Source organism: Manduca sexta, chromosome 4 (assembly GCF_014839805.1).
Source record: "Manduca sexta isolate Smith_Timp_Sample1 chromosome 4, JHU_Msex_v1.0, whole genome shotgun sequence".
Lineage (NCBI taxonomy): Eukaryota > Metazoa > Arthropoda > Insecta > Lepidoptera > Sphingidae > Manduca > Manduca sexta.
This window is the reverse complement of record NC_051118.1, coordinates 1,450,965-1,468,662: the sequence shown is the minus strand read 5'-3', so window position 1 is coordinate 1,468,662 and position 17,698 is coordinate 1,450,965. Positions and strand designations below refer to the sequence as shown.

The window sequence follows — 17,698 nt, the reverse complement described above, 5'->3', positions numbered from 1 at the left end:
AAATAGTAGTTTCACTTTTCTGATATTATGATCATTTTGTAATTTAGTATGAATATGCCGTGTGCGTGAGTGTATTTCTAGTGTGCTCCGCTGTGACGAATTCTATTCATCAGAGCGTGTAAAAGTAGGTACTATTTATGATAATTATTTCGTTGGATCACAGGATGTTTTTTTAACGAGTACGGCGAAGTGACCCCACTGAACCTTATGGTAAGTAAAGTGGGGTCGTGGAAGAGATGATTACCTTTCGACAGTCGACAAAATTATGCCGGCCTGTGGGAACCGGATATACACAAGCCGATCCCAGAACGCGACACTTAAATGGGTCACTATAGCAGGTTTTAACACCTTGTGTACAGTTGCTATCCGGACGGATATAAAATGTATTGTACCACCAGTCCACTACGGACTTTCTTTTTTTCCCAAAGATATCAAAACCTTTGTTTGTGTTTGTATTGTTTACAATTAGAAAGATAACCTGTTCGTTCTCTCAAAGTTTATCGTATCTAACCTTTTCAATATAGCTGTAACAAGATCGAAGCTAAAATACTTTTCAATTAATAGGAAACATTATAAATGTATTGTTCAGCGGAAACCGCAAAATAATTGCGTAGAGTTCAAAACTCGTAATTAATAAGTTCATTCGGAAACTTGAGAATTTCTTAGCATGATTATGTAAATTGTACTTTCGCAGCGATAATTGCTTTTCGATTAAGACATTTTATTATGAATTTTCTGAGTTATTAGATACCATTTAGTCGCGGATCGTGTTAAAATCCGTCCAAACAGACGTTACTATAAACCACTTATGCAAAAAGCAAAAGCCAATTGTCATTTGAGCACATTCTTTGAGCTTCAATGTGGGCAGTATAAATAGTTATTTGTCGGTTCCTGTATCGGAAGAGGCTTTATTAAATATTTTGATATCATCAAAAGTTAATAGGCACGGGTAAAAGTGGACGTACGGAGTAACATAGTCGTAAAATAACGACCAAGTTCCTTCAATAAAGACAAAAAAAAACATTTCTGATTTCTTTTTTCCTTTGAAAGTAGTAGTACATCAGTCAGGCTTTATGTGATCATAGAGCGAGTCTCTACGACTTTAAAATCAACATAAGATGTTAAATCAGCCATAGTGGCCGTCGTCAGTATCCGGCGTCGTTATGAATCGCGTTCAAGGTACAGGCCGACATAACTGTGTGGTAACTATCTCGTGACATTTGACTTTGCATCTGAAGCCAACTTTGCTAACCACCCAGTGCAGAGGGATCATTTTTACGTGCTCTAAAAAAACCATATATTCATGAAGTTATCACAATAAACGCCATAAATTTAACAAAAGTCAGTGACTGATATTATTGTCAAAAGGAAACTGGGCTGCATCAAACACTAGTGAATGTAGCTAAGCTGCTTGTTCCGTGTCGTGTAAGCGCCTAATGAAGTGAGTTATCGCAGCGGCTCGCGCGTCGATTGTTGCTAATGTGATTTTAAAAGGCGCTAAACTGACCGGTTGTGGCCACTCACCACCTACTAACACACGATTTATGATGTTACAGTTTTATTCAAGAGAAGCCATGGTTTTATTTATATTTAAAGGATTTACTAAAGGTGATTCAGTGTGATTCGTATCTTTGGATTAGTAACAACGTGTGTGTTGAGTTAGAGTTCAAATTCTAGGTCAGGAAAGCTTAGAAAATCTTAAACACGATTTTCTAACACGACAATATCACTTGGATGTTTTCTGCGGAATTGTTGGTTTTTATGACCGGCTGTGGCCGCCAAACATATTATTATCTATTTGGATGTTGCCTCCTGTAGTCTCTTACGAAAAAGAAAAGGAATAATTTTGGTATCGTAAGCGTTTCGTTTAGTGCGTTCGATTTTCGAAAGCCGAAACATTCATTACAGTCTTCCATCCGTAATCCCTATTCCTTCTCATTAAGTCTGACAATGCCGCCGTGATTATTCTTATGAAATTAAGGGTAATATATATATATATATATATATACGTAGATCACTAAAAATTTGTTGATACGCTCGTTTACCTGTATAATTTATAAATGATATTGTTTTTTTTACTTTTAGAGCCCCCACTAGTAACATGTAGTATAGAATAAATTTAATTGCGGCTCGGAATCCTCGCAAATATAACTATGGAATCTGAATATTTAATGTATGAATATTAGTAATTAGACGAAAAATGGATGCCCTGATTGCTTCTCTGCCTACCCCTTCGGAGTTAAAGCCGCGATCTGCGTATGTTTTTAGTTATTAGTATTTTTAATCGTCAGTATATAATTTATTAATTTTAATTTAATTATGTTTTATTTAAACAATATCTTGATGATTTATTAATAATTACAAATATGTACATGATTAAATTAGTTATGCGGGTCCTTTTGATGCTCGATATTTTTGAAATTAACACCTTACTATAAGTTTCTAGGCATAGAAGTAAAATAAAAAACTATAAGATTCGAAAAGAAAATATTAAAAAAAACGTTATTATAATTTTACGCACTCTAAGGCCATTACTACAAGACGAAAATTTGTCGAAGCGGTAACATAATATTTTCAGTCAGAAATACACTTACACACAACATATTCGTATTAAACTACAAAATGAAACAGAAAGTAAAACTGAGATTATTGTTGAAAATATTCATTGTCATGGATGAATTATGGCATAATGTTAGCAGTTGTAAAGAGGTATATGTGATTTCATTTAGTAACGCTATGTTAATATGACCCTGTATACAAAATGAAAGCTAGGAATAGATACGTATTATTAAATTCACTAATATCGTTCTTCAAAAACAAATAAAAGAAGGAATGAAGTAATAGACCTTGCCGTGTCACATTAGAAACCAACTTTCAACTTCTAGTTTTAAGTTTGTTTTTTCTTTGTTAACGACTGCTATAATGTCAACAGTAATTAATTAATAGGAAAGGAATTAATAAAATTTACGAAATTCGTTTCCTAAACATCGCACCGCTGTGTTTATTTCTTGTTTTCAGCAGTTAGGAATTATCTTTATTTTGTGCTAGTTTTTTATTTAAATCTAGATGACTAGCATAGCGCGTGGTGCGTCTTGCAACATGCAGTCGAAGGTTGTGATTTGTGAACAGTCGTAGCACTTTCTATCCAGCGAGCGACTTGCTCGTCATCCATCCACCATCTATCTATATATAAATGTACGTATGTATCTGCTATATGGCTTCCAAAACGGCTGCAGCGATTTGAATGAATTTTTTACGTACGCGTCACATTAGCCCCGCGACTGGTCCTGTGAAGTTTGGATAGATAGTTCTACCCGTGGGGACTCTAGACTCTAGAGTTCCCACGGGTAGAACTATCTATCTATATTACAATATATATTACTCTAGAGTCTAGAGTAATATAAATCAATACATTCGCTTTTCTCGGAATATTAAACAAATATTTGAGAAATTTAAACATATTATGAAACAATGTTCAGTCTGTTTGTATGTTATCGATTTTCTTAAAATCTACTGAACGGATTTTTATGAAATTTGCTATGGAGACAGTTTAAGACCCTGGAAAAGTTATAGGATTTCTATCCCGGGAAAATATATACCGGGACTTTTATCCCGGGAAACTCTTACACGCGGGCGAAGTCTCAAACAAAAGCTGCTTAGATATTGACATTTTCCTCCGCTAATACAGTTGAAAACTTAGACAACTGGTAGGTATGACCCAAGGCGGTTATGAGAAGGTTGTTAAATGTTTGTCGGGCGGTTGTGGGACGGTTGTCGGCCCGCAGCGAGTCGCTAAATGTAACGTGGGCTTGAAGTACGTGTAGAGCCATTAATTTGGCGAGCTCAGTGGAATGTCCTAGAAATTATTTTACGCTGTCACAATGTAAAATGTCGACCAGCTAGAGTCTAATTATGCCTACTGGTTCTTTTATATCAATTTGTATAAATAAAAAAAAAAATGATGATGCTAAATATATAAATAATATCAGCCCTGTATTAATACTGTTCCTCTGCTGAGCACAGGCTTCCTGTACTAGGTACAGGGAGGGATTAGGCCTACGTTCACCACGCTGGCCTAGTGTGGATTGGTAAACTTCACACACCCTCAAATTCTTATACAGGGTGTCTGAGGTATGCAGGTTTCCTTACGGTGTTTTCATTCACCGTTAAAGTAAGCTGTAATTCACAAAGAATACACACATGATTTTAGAAAAGTCAGAGGTGTGTGTGCTTGGGTTTTGAACTTGCGAACATTTGTCTCGGCAGTCCGTTCCACAACGAACTAGGCTATCGTCGCTTTCTAGGTATGCCAATATTTGTTTATAATTTTATTGCACTGAGCGCTTTCAAAGCGTGGATAAACATGGCCACAATTAATAAATTATTATATCGCAGTTACGACGCTAAATTACAATTATAATTAACATGATTTAAAGAATGACAATATAAATTTTAACATTAAAAAACACAGGTTCCACCGAGATTTGAACTCGGATCGCTGGATTCAAAGTCCAGAGTGCTAACCATTACACCATGGAACCGGATGTCTAAGTGGATGAAAAACGGAATCCTGTACGGTGCATGTAGATTTAACTAGTATAATAAAATATTCATTGCCTTAATGATAGGTGTTTTGTATACAAGCTTGTGTCGACACTATAGCAATGTATGTTTCTGCCGCTAAGCAACAGTATACACTATTGTGTTCCGGTTTAAAAGTTATTTTAGCCTATTTTGGATTGTGAGACTTCAGAATATTGAGCATAGGCAAGCATAGGATAATGCTACGTCAAATATTATAGTTCCAAATTAGAGATTTTTTAGGTATTGTTTATAGGCAGTCGCTTATTAGCCGAGCGGCTTGCTCGAGATGCTCATCTCGTCAGTTTACGTCGTATATCGTATAGTCAAAACATATTATATATATCCAGAAGATGGACTTCCGATCTTTGGCTGTGCTCCCAGCAAAACGGCGAGATAGCCGTATTTTTAGAAACTATTTATCTAATTTTTTGAATATTTACCTTTTGACTGTGGGTCTGCTTGCGTAAATGTTTTTCTGGGACAAATATTTTCCCAAGAGGTGCCTATAGCACTCAGGAGAAGTGTAGTTTCCTAATAGTGACAGAATTTTCAAAATCAATTCATTAGTTACAGACATTAGCCCCTTCAAACCTACAAACAAGCAAACTCACATGCTTTTCGCCTTTATAATATTTGCATGGATATAAAAAGAAATTATACACCATATTTTCATACTAACTGTTATTTTTACTTTTGTTGTATGTAAAGTTTTTTATGATACGGATATTTTTATTAATTTCACAATAAACATCCAATTTTTTTTCCGTGCATCTCTTTCCAAACTACAAATCATATTAATTTGCAATCAGCATTAATAGATAGAACAAAAAAAGAAATATTTTAGTACTTTAAAATATTCAAAAAGACAAAAAAAATATTTTTAAAGTAATTATTCGTAAATCACTGCATATTTACATTAAAGCTCGCGCGCCTTAAATGTAAGGAACGGATGTTCAAGCTCATTGGCTCAGGGTAGGGCCTCAAAGAAATAGAATTTCAGAAGGCGAGGATTGTTTGAACGTCCGGAAAGGTTGAGTTCCTCTTTATAATTCTACTGAGGAATTTCATGGCCCGTCCTCACAGATTAATTTCGTTTTCATAATTTAATGTGGATTTGTTGTGTAATAGGATTGTGATTTTGACGTGGGGAGCGCTTACCGACATGCTACCTGGAGATTTTATGTTTCATGTCAAAATTTATACATTTATTATATTTGGTAGAGGAAGCGGCGATAGCCTAGTTGGGTGTGGAACGGACTGCCAAGACGAATGCCCGCAGGTTCAAATCCCGAGGGCACACACCCCTGACTTTTCTAAAATCATGTGTGTATTCTTTGTGAATTTATCGTTCGCTTTAACGGTGAAGGAAAACATCGTGAGGAAACCTGTACATCTGAGAAGTTCTCTATAGGAATTTCGAAGGTGTGTGAGTCTAGCAATCCGCACTAGGTCAGCGTAATCCCTCTCAGTTGTAGAGGAGGCCCGTGCTCAGCAGTGGGCAAGTATATTATACAGGGCTGATATTATTATTATTATTATTATATTAGGTGATACGCACGCCTATGCTTGCGTCGGTGTGAGGAATCTTATCTAAATCTGTCAGTTTCTGCATCTACTTTCTAACGTTTGAACTTTCAAACATGGTTACAAACTTTATATTATCTATGATATAAAATTAGCAGAATTAGTAAGATAGGGCTATATGTGGTAGACTATGTGTGGTGTCCAATAGAATGTCAACTGACGAGAGATGATTACCCCTAGACAGTCGACACAATTATGCCGGCCTGTTGGAACCGGATACACAGGCTTATCAAGGAACGCGACACTTACGTGGGCCACTATGGCGGGTTTTAACACTTGTGTACGGCGATCGCTATCTGGGCGGATATACAATAAATATATCCTACCTGTAAAATATGTACCTACCAACGGCCTCCGAAAATTTCACTCATGATAATTCGTATATAACGGCAGAAAATTGCTTAAATTAAGTCCACATATCCAAATAGAGCAATAAAACCTATTAAAATTAACCCTGAGCGATATCCGGACATAACCCTAGAACGGCGCTTTTATCGCGTCCGCGGGCCGCAGCCCGGCCTGTTTGACCCAAATGAGCGTGCCCGCTATCAAGGTGAGGCTAGGATAAATGGCCGAAGTTGACCCGGTCACGTGGGACAAGGTTCCGGGATAAACTGGTATGTATGACCTTTGGGAAGACGAGGAATTTGTTTATAGCTCGCTCTATTTTGTATAAATAAAAACGTAAACGAACATACCGTTCCTTAATCCCCGAAAGGGTAGGTAGAGTACACTTTTTGCCATGTGTAATCAGTTTCATGGCGTTATAGGGGGCAAGGCATATGGACTGCAAATGCCAAGCTCCAGGCATCAGATTAGGAAAACCCAATATCATTATACCTGAGCTGGGATTCGAACCCAGGATCTCAGAGCGGTGTCGTACCGCCCACGCAATATAACTACGCCACTGAGGCAATAAAAATGAATTAAATAAATCATAGCATATGAGTGAGCCATTATTTATTTGAGTCAGTGTGGCATTTTGTAAGTAAATAAATTTTTAGAGTCGGTTTAATAGTTCCAGAGATTAACGCTACAAAAAAAATCACAAACTTTACCTTTATAGTATATTAGTTTTAGTGTGGTGAGGAGGGATATATTAAAGGCTATCACATAGCAGATCTATCCTAATTTATTCGAGTATCTATCAAAACCCATGTCATTCCGAAGTCCGATATTACACGTCCGAACCAGATAAACTAAAAAAGGGTTATAAATTATTTCAACGAAATTCATTTGATTTTAATATATTTACTATTTATGTCTTTTGTCTTATTTCCAATTGGACCTTTTTACAATGATTAAATCTAGGACTTTTCTATTGAAATTTCCTCACAGTTTACACTTCAAGTATATTACCAGAAGCTTATTACGCCTCACAACGTATAAAATACAATGACACTCCCATCCTGAGTGACATAAAAGTGTTCATTTATGTGGAACTTTAATTTTCCGCCCACAAAGTACGCTTCTATCAGTAATAATAATTGTGTTTTGCGGCGTCACCTGCAGGCGCGAATACATAATGTATGAGGGCCGGGGAGACCGCGCCGCTCGGTTACCATACTAACGTATCCCGTGAGTATGAGAGGGTTAGTTCGTGCGAATTTTATTTTATAGAAAACTAGCTAGCTGGAATTTGTGCCCGATATGGCGATAGGCTCGCCCCCTATCACATCATGGGACGGAACATACTTGGCGAAAAGTCGATGCCCTAATTGCGCCTCTGCATACCCCTTCGGGGATAAATGCGTGATGTTATGTATGTATGTATGTAAAACTAGCTACCAACGCAGCTTCGCCCGCGTGAGGGAGTGTTCCGGGATACAAATCCTGCTTTATATTTTCCTGGAATAAAAAGTAGTATAACCTTCCCAGGGTCTTAAACTAACTCCATACCAAATTTCATAAAATTCCGTTCGGTAGATATTGAGAAAATCGATAAAACAGATAGAAAAGGGGCCTTTGTTTTATATGTTCTTTTTTATTGCTTTGAATGACGAGACGAGCTTGCCATTCGCCCGATGGTAAGCGATACGACCGTCAATAAACAGTAGAAACACCATCCAGCAACTAGAATTTCAAAATATCGTTTGGTATTCCACTGCGCTCGCCATCCTGAAACATGAGATGTTATGTCTCATTATGTCCAGTAGTTACACTGGCTACAAAGTCCTTCAATCCGAAACATAAACGTAATTAGACACTGCTCCGTGGCGGCAAAAATAGACATGGCGGTAGTACCTAATTTCATCTGTTCGTATAGATTTCTGACACATAATTCCCGCAACACATGCAAAGTATATAATTTTCCAGCTCAATTGACCAGCTAATATAAGTAAGAGTGCAGGAAACCGGCACAAAGGATCTCTAGGGTTGCTCCCCTAAAGTTAAGGTTTAATTTTTCATTAGCATGTTGTAACCTGTGACCTGGGAAATCTTTGGTGATGGCTTAAGTTTACCAATGATTCTTCGTGATTGTTTGGGTGGCGTGGTTATATTGCAGGTGTGATACACCTACCGCTGTGAAGTTTCAGGTTCGAACCCCAGTTTGGGTAATGTTATTGGGCTTTCCTGCTCACTATGAGCCTGGAATCTGAAATTTATGATATGACAATAAGCTCACCACTATCATATCATGGGACTAAACATAAATAGCGACAAGTGGATAACCTGGCTTGCTGTCTACCCTGTCGAGGATACAGGGGTGATGAGTGTTTTAGTGTATATTTTATAGCATAGAAATAAGTGAAGCAAGTAGGTCACATCATGTTAAATTGATCTTCACCGGCCATAAAAATTCAATTGTATACCGGCGTTAAAACCAGAATAGAGATGATTAAGGATAACCTATGTTTTTTTATATTTTTTAAATGACGAGACGAGCTTGCCGTTCGCCTGATGGTAAGCGATACGACCGCCCGTAAACAGTAGAAACACCATCCAACACCTTGAATTACAAAGTATTGTTTCGTATTCCACTACGCTCGCCATCCTGAGATATGAGATGGTAAGTTTCATTATGTCCGGTAATTACACTGGCTACAATGTCCTTCAAACCGGAATACAACAATGACTACACACTGCTGCTTGGCGGCAGAAATAGACATTGCAGTGATACCTATTCAGACGGATCCTCACATATAAGAGACCTACCACCAGTAAATAATAAAGTAATAAGCTTACAATTACTGACAACCCTAAACTCTCTACGCGCTCTATTAGCTCTAGGATGAACCAGTTTTTAGTCAAATGTAAAGGAGTTTTTGTTGTTTTAGCGTTTGGTTCGTCGGGCCGTTCCATCATTGTTATTTTAAGTAAAAAGGTTTAATTAACTTTATGGAAAGTAAATGCGGTTTGTCGGAACGGTTAGGGTTGTCAGTAATGTAGGTATAGATAAAAAAATGCGTGTAATATCTTATGTTTTAGGAACACGTAAGTTTGTATTTTAAATTTACAAGTGATGGTAATGTGCCCCTCCTTCACGCTTCATCTCTGACTACCCTGTGGTAATATAAGTGCGAGTTTTTTCTACACTACTTATTCGGGGGCCCACTCACGTGTTAAGCCTTAAGTATCTATAAATCACTGTAGCGACTCCCAGCACTGTATGTAAATAATCAGATTAAAAATGCAAATACTCTTTACGAGACGATATTGTCGCAATAAAAGCTTATCTATAAGTATATTAAACTGGGATATGGTCTATCATGTGCCATATTTCAACCAAATCCAGTAAGCGGTTACTTCAAACAAATATTCGCATTTAGAATGTCAGGGGCTCTATTTCGTCTTTAGGGGCTAATTCGTATTTTTGCAATTACGGGTGATGTAATCGATGTGCAGCATTGATAGTCGTATAGGTAAGTAGGAAATTTCTTTATTTCTTTGCCCATACTGTTGTGGGACCTGTCCTTCGAATAGAACGCCAGTAATTGTAAAAGACGGCAGTGGAGAAGGGCGAAATTTTCCAAAAGGTAACCCGAGCCAACAAAATTGCCTTAGTTATCAAATCGCGGCCAATTTAACAGAAAACAAAAACTAAGACAAACGTAAATAGACTTAAAAGGGAAGCCGGTAGGAATAGGGTTCTATTGACGCGTCGCCACTGAAAGACGGATTAGCCTCTATAGGCAAAATAGGGCCCCACACCTTATTAGTAAAGAGTAAGATTATATTAGATATTTTTGATAATCTGACATTACGTTTGTTAACTTAGCAAGAGTCGGCTTATACAAACACACTGGACTTTTGAGCGAGTGCTTTAGGCGCTGGCAACCCTTGAAAATTAAGCGACCTGAGGGCAACCCTTTAACGGGTATGAACCTCTGTAAGAGAGGTAGAGGTTGTCTGTAAGAGATTGCCTTGTGCGATAAGACCGCCATTTTTAATTGTACTTCTTTCTATTATCTTGTTCCATGATCCATGTGTCTGGTGTACAAGAAAGTGTAAATAAATAAATAAAAACCTCGGCTCAGGACGACCACTGAGAGAGGATGAGACATCAACAATTATATGCGCGTAGTCGTAGCGAACTGATCTAACCATAACACAGATATTGACGAAATATAAGTATTCAAGAAAATGTATACCCACCTACGCTTAAACCATGAAACATCTTGAAAAGTTTACCGTCATTAAAATACTAAAGAAATTCCATAATTCTTTGATTTAATAAGCATATAAATGCTTTGAGTACGAGAGTTTGAAGAGGTTACGTACTGAATGTCGAGGTAAACGATCAGCACTTGAGTTCACCTCTATGGACCCTCAACTAGTACGAGCTAGCCTGAATAAAGAATTAAATTAACTGGAATTCTGCGGTTTTAAAAATTATTTATATACGTATTTTAGGAGGCTTGTAGGTTGAATTATATACATAATAGCCACTTATATTACCAAAGGCTGGTAAAAATATGCCGAAGCGCAGCATAGATAATTTTCTACTGTCAAACTATTATAACCTTGTCTTGATTAAAATAGTATTCAAAATCCATTAACACAACAATAAATTGCATTACATTGTTGTGTTAATTGATTTTGAGTATTATTTCAATGAAGAATATGTCGATAATAATTTGACAATAGAAAATTCTTTGTGCTGTGCTCTGCTATATGTCCGCGCGCCCTAAGAAATAAGTAACTTATGAACTTGTTCTTATATAGTGCAGTGTAGGGTCGTCGCAGAACAATTTCGCTCTTATTCGCAGGATTTCGTTTAGTTTTTATTACCGACCGCTTCCCTTATGTTAATCCCCTCTTAATTCAATGCCAAGGAAATTGTGGAAAAACCAGTAACCCTAGATAATGTAACATTGACATATTATATATTGTCTCATTCCTGAGCATCTGCATTCTCTAGTGCTGAAGGTTTAGGCCTCAGTCTATTATTCTGGTCTATTTTTTTATACAGTCTCAACAAAGTGTCCCCCCCGCACCTGATGGGTGGGATTCAATAGAATGTCGACTGATGAGAGATGATTACCCCTCGGCAGTCGCCACGATTATGCCGGCCTGTTGGAACCGGATATACACAGGCTGATTCCGGAACGCGACACACTTACGTGGATCACTATGTGTTTTAACATCTTGTGTACGTTGGTCGCTCTCCGGGCGGATAAAAAATATATCCTACCACCAGCTATTGCGGGTTAGAAGACTACATATTCCTTAGATAAAATATCAATAATTTTATATTTGTTCCAGGCGGATGGGCGTCACCAAGCTCCCAAAATCCAGTCGTCTCGACCCTCTCCTGAAAACGCCGCAGGTATGACCATCATAATCACCACTAGGTACATCTCTGGCATACGAAACCTCGACGGGGTACGTTCAGGCGCGGTGTAGGTGCGCGATCAGCGCATTTCTGCCGTGGTAATCGAGAGGGCAGGAGTTGGAAAAGGCGGTTCTATTCTATTACATGGTTAACTAGCTGAGACCCTGGGTTCGAAACTTGGGTTGCTGCAAAAATTGACACTGGGTTTACCATCTTAAAAATTACTCAGTCGCAGCTCGGAATCAGGAAATTGGCGGTGTGATACCCCCGTGCCACAGAAAGCACTTAAGACCGTTGGTCGTGTGCTTGGTCTCTCTCGGGTCATGTCGGATTGCTATTTCACTGAAATATGAGAGTGAAGGAACAAAGAGTGGACCTGTGTATTGCGTACACACTTGTGCACTATAACATCTGCATATCTGGCTAATCTCCGTTGAGATAGGCCGCCGTAAACGAAATTTGGCTAGGAGCGATTCAAAAGCGTTTATCTTGGACTTTAGTAGCACTAAGCACAATAATATACTCACCATTTCCACACTCTTGTCAGGACATTCCGCTATTAAAACCCTAGAGACTAATAATGTCAACAGTGGTACCACACAGAATCCCTGTATATTTATATCCATGCAAATCCACGCAGTAACAGCTAATCTATATGTTAATGTGGTCGGTGCGGGACCCTGCTTGCTTTACATATTATGGAGTTCTGGAGACTTCTGAGCTCTGAATAACATTGTAGACCATTTCACATCACGATATATTATTGCAAGAATAAAATATAAAGTTTAAAAGTAGTAGTAATATTAAACAATTTGAGTTAAGAAGCGAATGTAGGACTTCCGAGTCTATGGTCTAGATACACTTCATCTAGAGAACACTGTGGGATTTATCTCCTGGCCTTGACGTTATTGACATTTTTTTGGGTATTTCACTCACCATCAGGTGCCACTTCGCCGAGTCCACGATTAAAAAAAAATTACCATCACAACAATCGGGCCCATGATATTCAAGAACTCCAAATACGTTAAAACAAATAACAAATTAAAAGAAAAAGGTGTAACACACGCACACATACACATACTTTCATAAAACTGACCAGTGTGAAAAACAAGACATATTTATACCAATAGTATAATAAATACTTAGCAAGTATCAGACCTACGCTAAGGAGGCGATTACTATATGAAGACATATTTGAAAGAAATATATATACAGCATGAACAAAATATTATACAGCTGTTATTTGACATTTATGCGTAGTATGCAATCGACTCAATGAAATAATTTCGAGTTATATTATACGTGCTCATGGCAATTCTATAGTTTTTAAATATCATTGAATCAAACTACATAGATTTCCGTTTTACCTCCTCCCTTTTCTTACCACACTCTATGGCCGCTAGTGTTGTGCTTTCTATAATAGTGATGGCCCCGCCTTGTGCACGTCGAGTGCAACACCCGCGTCCATTGTATTTGAAATTAAATTTGCCACGAGTTAATGAGTTTTGGCATCTCTTTGTTTCGCCACCTTGACTGTGTGGTTGATTGTTTTCGTTTTGTTGGCGTTTGCTTGCTTTAGAGCGTTATTAAACTTTGTGGAAAAATATATATATATGATGGCAGATAGGTGAAAAAGAAAAAGTTTGACTTTTGGGACGACCAACAAATCAATCTGTCCCGTGACCGTGAAGGCTGCAAAGTCTGCGAAACATCGCGTCAGGAGAAAATATAATATAAAAATCGCGATAAAATACTAAAAATATTTTCATTTCGAAAAGAAAAAGTGTTTATATAGAAATTGTTAGAATTTTTTCTAACAAATAATTTTTAATTTCTGTTCTGTATAGATTGTGATATTCGGTGACTTGTTTGACAAATTTGGCTTTAAAACGATTAGGCAAGTAGATTGTAAGCCTCGTTATTTGTAGAAAAAAACACCGCCTGTAATCGAAAAATTACTCCTCGAAGGCTTACATTGTAGCCAGTGTAACTACTGGACATAATAAGACTTAACATCTTATGTCTGCAGTGGAATACCAAACAATACTTTGTAATTCAAGGTGTTGATGTTTCTACTGTTTATGGGCGGTCGTATCGCTTACCATCAGGCGAACGACCAACTCGTGTCGCCATTCGAAGCAATAAAATAACGAAAAAAAGGCTATGCTAGGTATTTAAGCATCTCTTCGATACCTAACCAGGACCCAATATATTCCGACCCGCCCATCAACCTCCAAGCCAGTTGTTTAGCATATAAAAAAGATCCGGCGCCCTCATCGTCTCTGTCTACTCTTGTAGACTTAAGGGTGAAGGTATTTAAATAATTTGTTAGGTATTTGCATAGTACAGAATCAATTAATCAAGCGTTGAGTTTGGAATTAATTTGTGTACAAAACCAGTGTATTTTGAACTCTAAATGTTTATCAATTTTGGACCCGATTCAATTTGTATTAACAGAATATAATTATTGTTGACAATGTATTAGAAATGTGTAATAGTTTGTAGGTCCTTGTATCTTTAAGACCCTCATCAACCTGACACTTAGTCCTAAAACCGAGTAAATATATTCCTCGTTTTAATTCGAAAATTCACGTATTTTTTTTTACAAGCCCTAAGCTACGTAATGTTTGGGAACAAGGTTTTTAAATTAAAATATTTATTACTAGCTTCCGCCCGCAGCTTCGCCCGCGTGGATTTCGGACTTCAAAAATGGAGGAGGTGCTCAATTTGTCGGGATGTTTTTTTAATGTATGGTGGTATGCAGGTGGTCCGATTGTCCGGTCAGGGTCTGATGATGGGATCCTGGTGAAATCGAAGGAAGCATATAGCATGATTCAGTATTCACGCGTGATGGCTTATTATTAGCGTATTTCATGTATAACTTTGATGTTTCTATACCGATTTCTATGATTCTTTTTTATGGAATATTTAATAATGTTAACTTTTTTAATAAGAGATTACTGAGAGTGTTATAAACGTATGAGTAGACAAATATAATGAGAAAGCTTCGAACTGCTAAGCTATCGGGAGTTACACGTGTTATTTTGAGTCCACAGAGTGAACCATAAAAGATAGACATATGCTGTCGGGGGATATTTTTTATATAATTTTAAGGAGAACATTTCCGTTATACATGATTTCTGTGTAGCTTTAACCATTAAGGTTGCACACGCGATGGAAGGTTAAAAAATGGAGTAATTTCTCCCGTTTTCCCACCATTTCCCTTCACTGCTCTGCTCCTATTAGTTGTAGCGTGATGAAAAGTATACTATAACCAGCACAGGAGTATGAAAAATAATTGTACCAAGTTTCGTTAAAATCCGTCGAGTAGTTTTTGTTTCTATAACGGTTATACAGACAGATAGACAGACAGACAAAAATTTTACTAATTGCATTTTTGGCATCAGTATCGATGCCTAATCACCCCCTGATAGTTATTTTGGAAATATATTTCATGTACAGAATTGACCTCTCTACAGATTTATTATAAGTATATAGATATAGATAAAATATGTTGATACAAAGACATATAAAAATTCAATTATATTTAATGGTAATATGGAATATGCTATCAGCTGAATTTGCTTCTAATGTAGCTGTTTTTCGGGTGTTAAACGCTTTTAATTCCTGGGTATTGAACCAAATATGTCGCTTTACTGGTCGAGTTTGTCGCGATTAGAGCTATGAGACAATCATTTACTAAAATAGTCGGCAATGCAAATGGTTTTGGTGGTGGAAAGATATTTACATCGACCGCATAGCGACCACCATACACAAGATGTTAATCTATAGTGTGATATATATTCAATATTCATTATATATCACAAAGGTATTATATAAATATATACTTCCGAATACAAAATTTACTTGTAAGTTTAAAATTATTTTTTTTATAGACCAGTATCAATTGGAAATGTATACCTAAAAACAACTAGGCTAAGATTATACTTAGGTCTTTACGATACAGGCTTGTCTAGTATAAAAATCAATGGCGAAGAATGAAATTTTCCGAAAAGGAACCCGACGCAACTTATAGGTACTAATAATAGGCATAAACGGAGCCTGAAAATCGTTCTAATGATAATTAAATTTTACATCAATTACGAAAGGGAAGCTGGCTGGAATCGGTTTATATGTCCCTTCGCCACTGATAAAGACCGTAATCTGTAAATTTAATCTTTTGTAATAAATAAATATTCTTATTCATAATGGTCCTAGTATGTCGCATTCCGGTATCATGTAATAAATAAATATTCTTACTCATAATGGCCTAGTAAAGGTGTCGCGTTCAAGGATCAGCCTGTGTATATTCGAATTCAAACAGCCTGTATTGTGTCGACTGGCGAGCGGTAATCATCTCTCGTCAGTCGACACTTCCTAGACCCACTTTCCATCAGCTGAAGAGAGGTCACTTTGCCCGTTTAAAATATATTTTTAAGTAGTTTTATCTACCAATCGGTATTCGTGTCGCGTTCTATCAGGCGAGCGGCTTGCTTGTCTCTACATTCCGATGTACACAAAACTATTTCAGACTAATGTTCGCATAGATATAGTGTGATGTTACCTTAAATTTACATAAACATTCACAAGACATGCAAAATGCATTCTTTTCCTGATAATGGTAAGCAATAGGGTTGCCTGGCATTAGACTACCGTGGTGGACTAAGGCCTAATCCCTCTCAGTAGTAGAGGAGGCCTATGCAGCAGTGGGACAGTATATAATACAGGGCTGATATTATAGAGGTGTTGCTAGTTTGAATTTGCATATTATTTTATATCTTGAAGAAAATAATACGTAAAAGAAAGTCTTCTGCATACTCAGCTACGAAATTAGTCGTCATTAACGATTTAAATATTGTTGTGGGCAAAAGTAGAAGCGTGGTGGAGTTATAGCGCTATCTCTTCCTCACACACGCTGTGTTACGGCCGATGACACTAGGTGACGTCACAGTTTGCTATTACCGTTATTTGACAGCTACTCCTTCCACAAAATTTAAAGCTTTATAATTTTTTTATTGTTGCGTGACTTAGAAAGTTATTTTTTATTTTGGATTACACTATTTCATAAAGGTATTTAGAAAAGAGGCAAATACCCTATTTCTATAATTACTAAGTACTACAGAGCACTGTTCTCATCACTCAGAAACATTTGATTTTAAGTTATATAATGCTCAGTTATTATGATGTATTTTAGAACATAATATATGCCCATTATTGCTAGGTGAATATAAAGACAAAACTGTAGTTCCTAGACTGGGTTGGTGATACGAAAGACATATTTCCACAGCCTATTATAGTTCCTTACAACGTGGTATCACGGATAAAAATAAGAAAAAAAATGAGAGCATTTAGCACCTTACCAATTCTTTGTAGCATATTACTATATAGGTATTTTTTATTTAGAATGACTATTCAGAAATTCTAAATAATTTACCAATCTATTCGTCACTAAAATATCGATTTTAAAATCGATTAAACGGGACGCGGAGACTAACCCCTAGTAATTTACGTCCAAACCTATTTAGATTTTGTAAACGATAGCGAACGAGTAATTAAAACGGAATCACTTCTACACGGTTGTACTGAAATAGTATAATCGATTTCAATTTAACTTGCTCCTTCGGTTTAATTGTAAATACAATGGATTCTATGTTCAATTTGAAAGGGGATCGAGAATTGGGTACATGGATTATCTATTTTGTAATAAAGATTTAAAGACGTTTAGACGGAAACTATGAAGAATATAATTATTTT

At 36.9% G+C, this 17,698-nt stretch overlaps 1 protein-coding gene and 1 non-coding gene across 2 annotated transcripts in view; one reads left to right on the top strand and one right to left on the bottom strand.

The window, feature by feature from the left end:
• The window catches only part of LOC115456055, a 232,470-nt gene that overhangs the window by 79,261 nt on the left and 135,511 nt on the right, over positions 1-17,698 (top strand). The window contains exon 3 of the mRNA XM_037441231.1: positions 11,875-11,938. The gene's annotated coding sequence lies outside the window, so the exon portion shown is untranslated. The remainder of the gene's footprint in view (positions 1-11,874; positions 11,939-17,698) is intronic.
• Positions 4,470-4,541, bottom strand: Trnaq-uug. Its single transcript has one exon. It is a non-coding gene; the product is annotated as a tRNA-Gln (tRNA).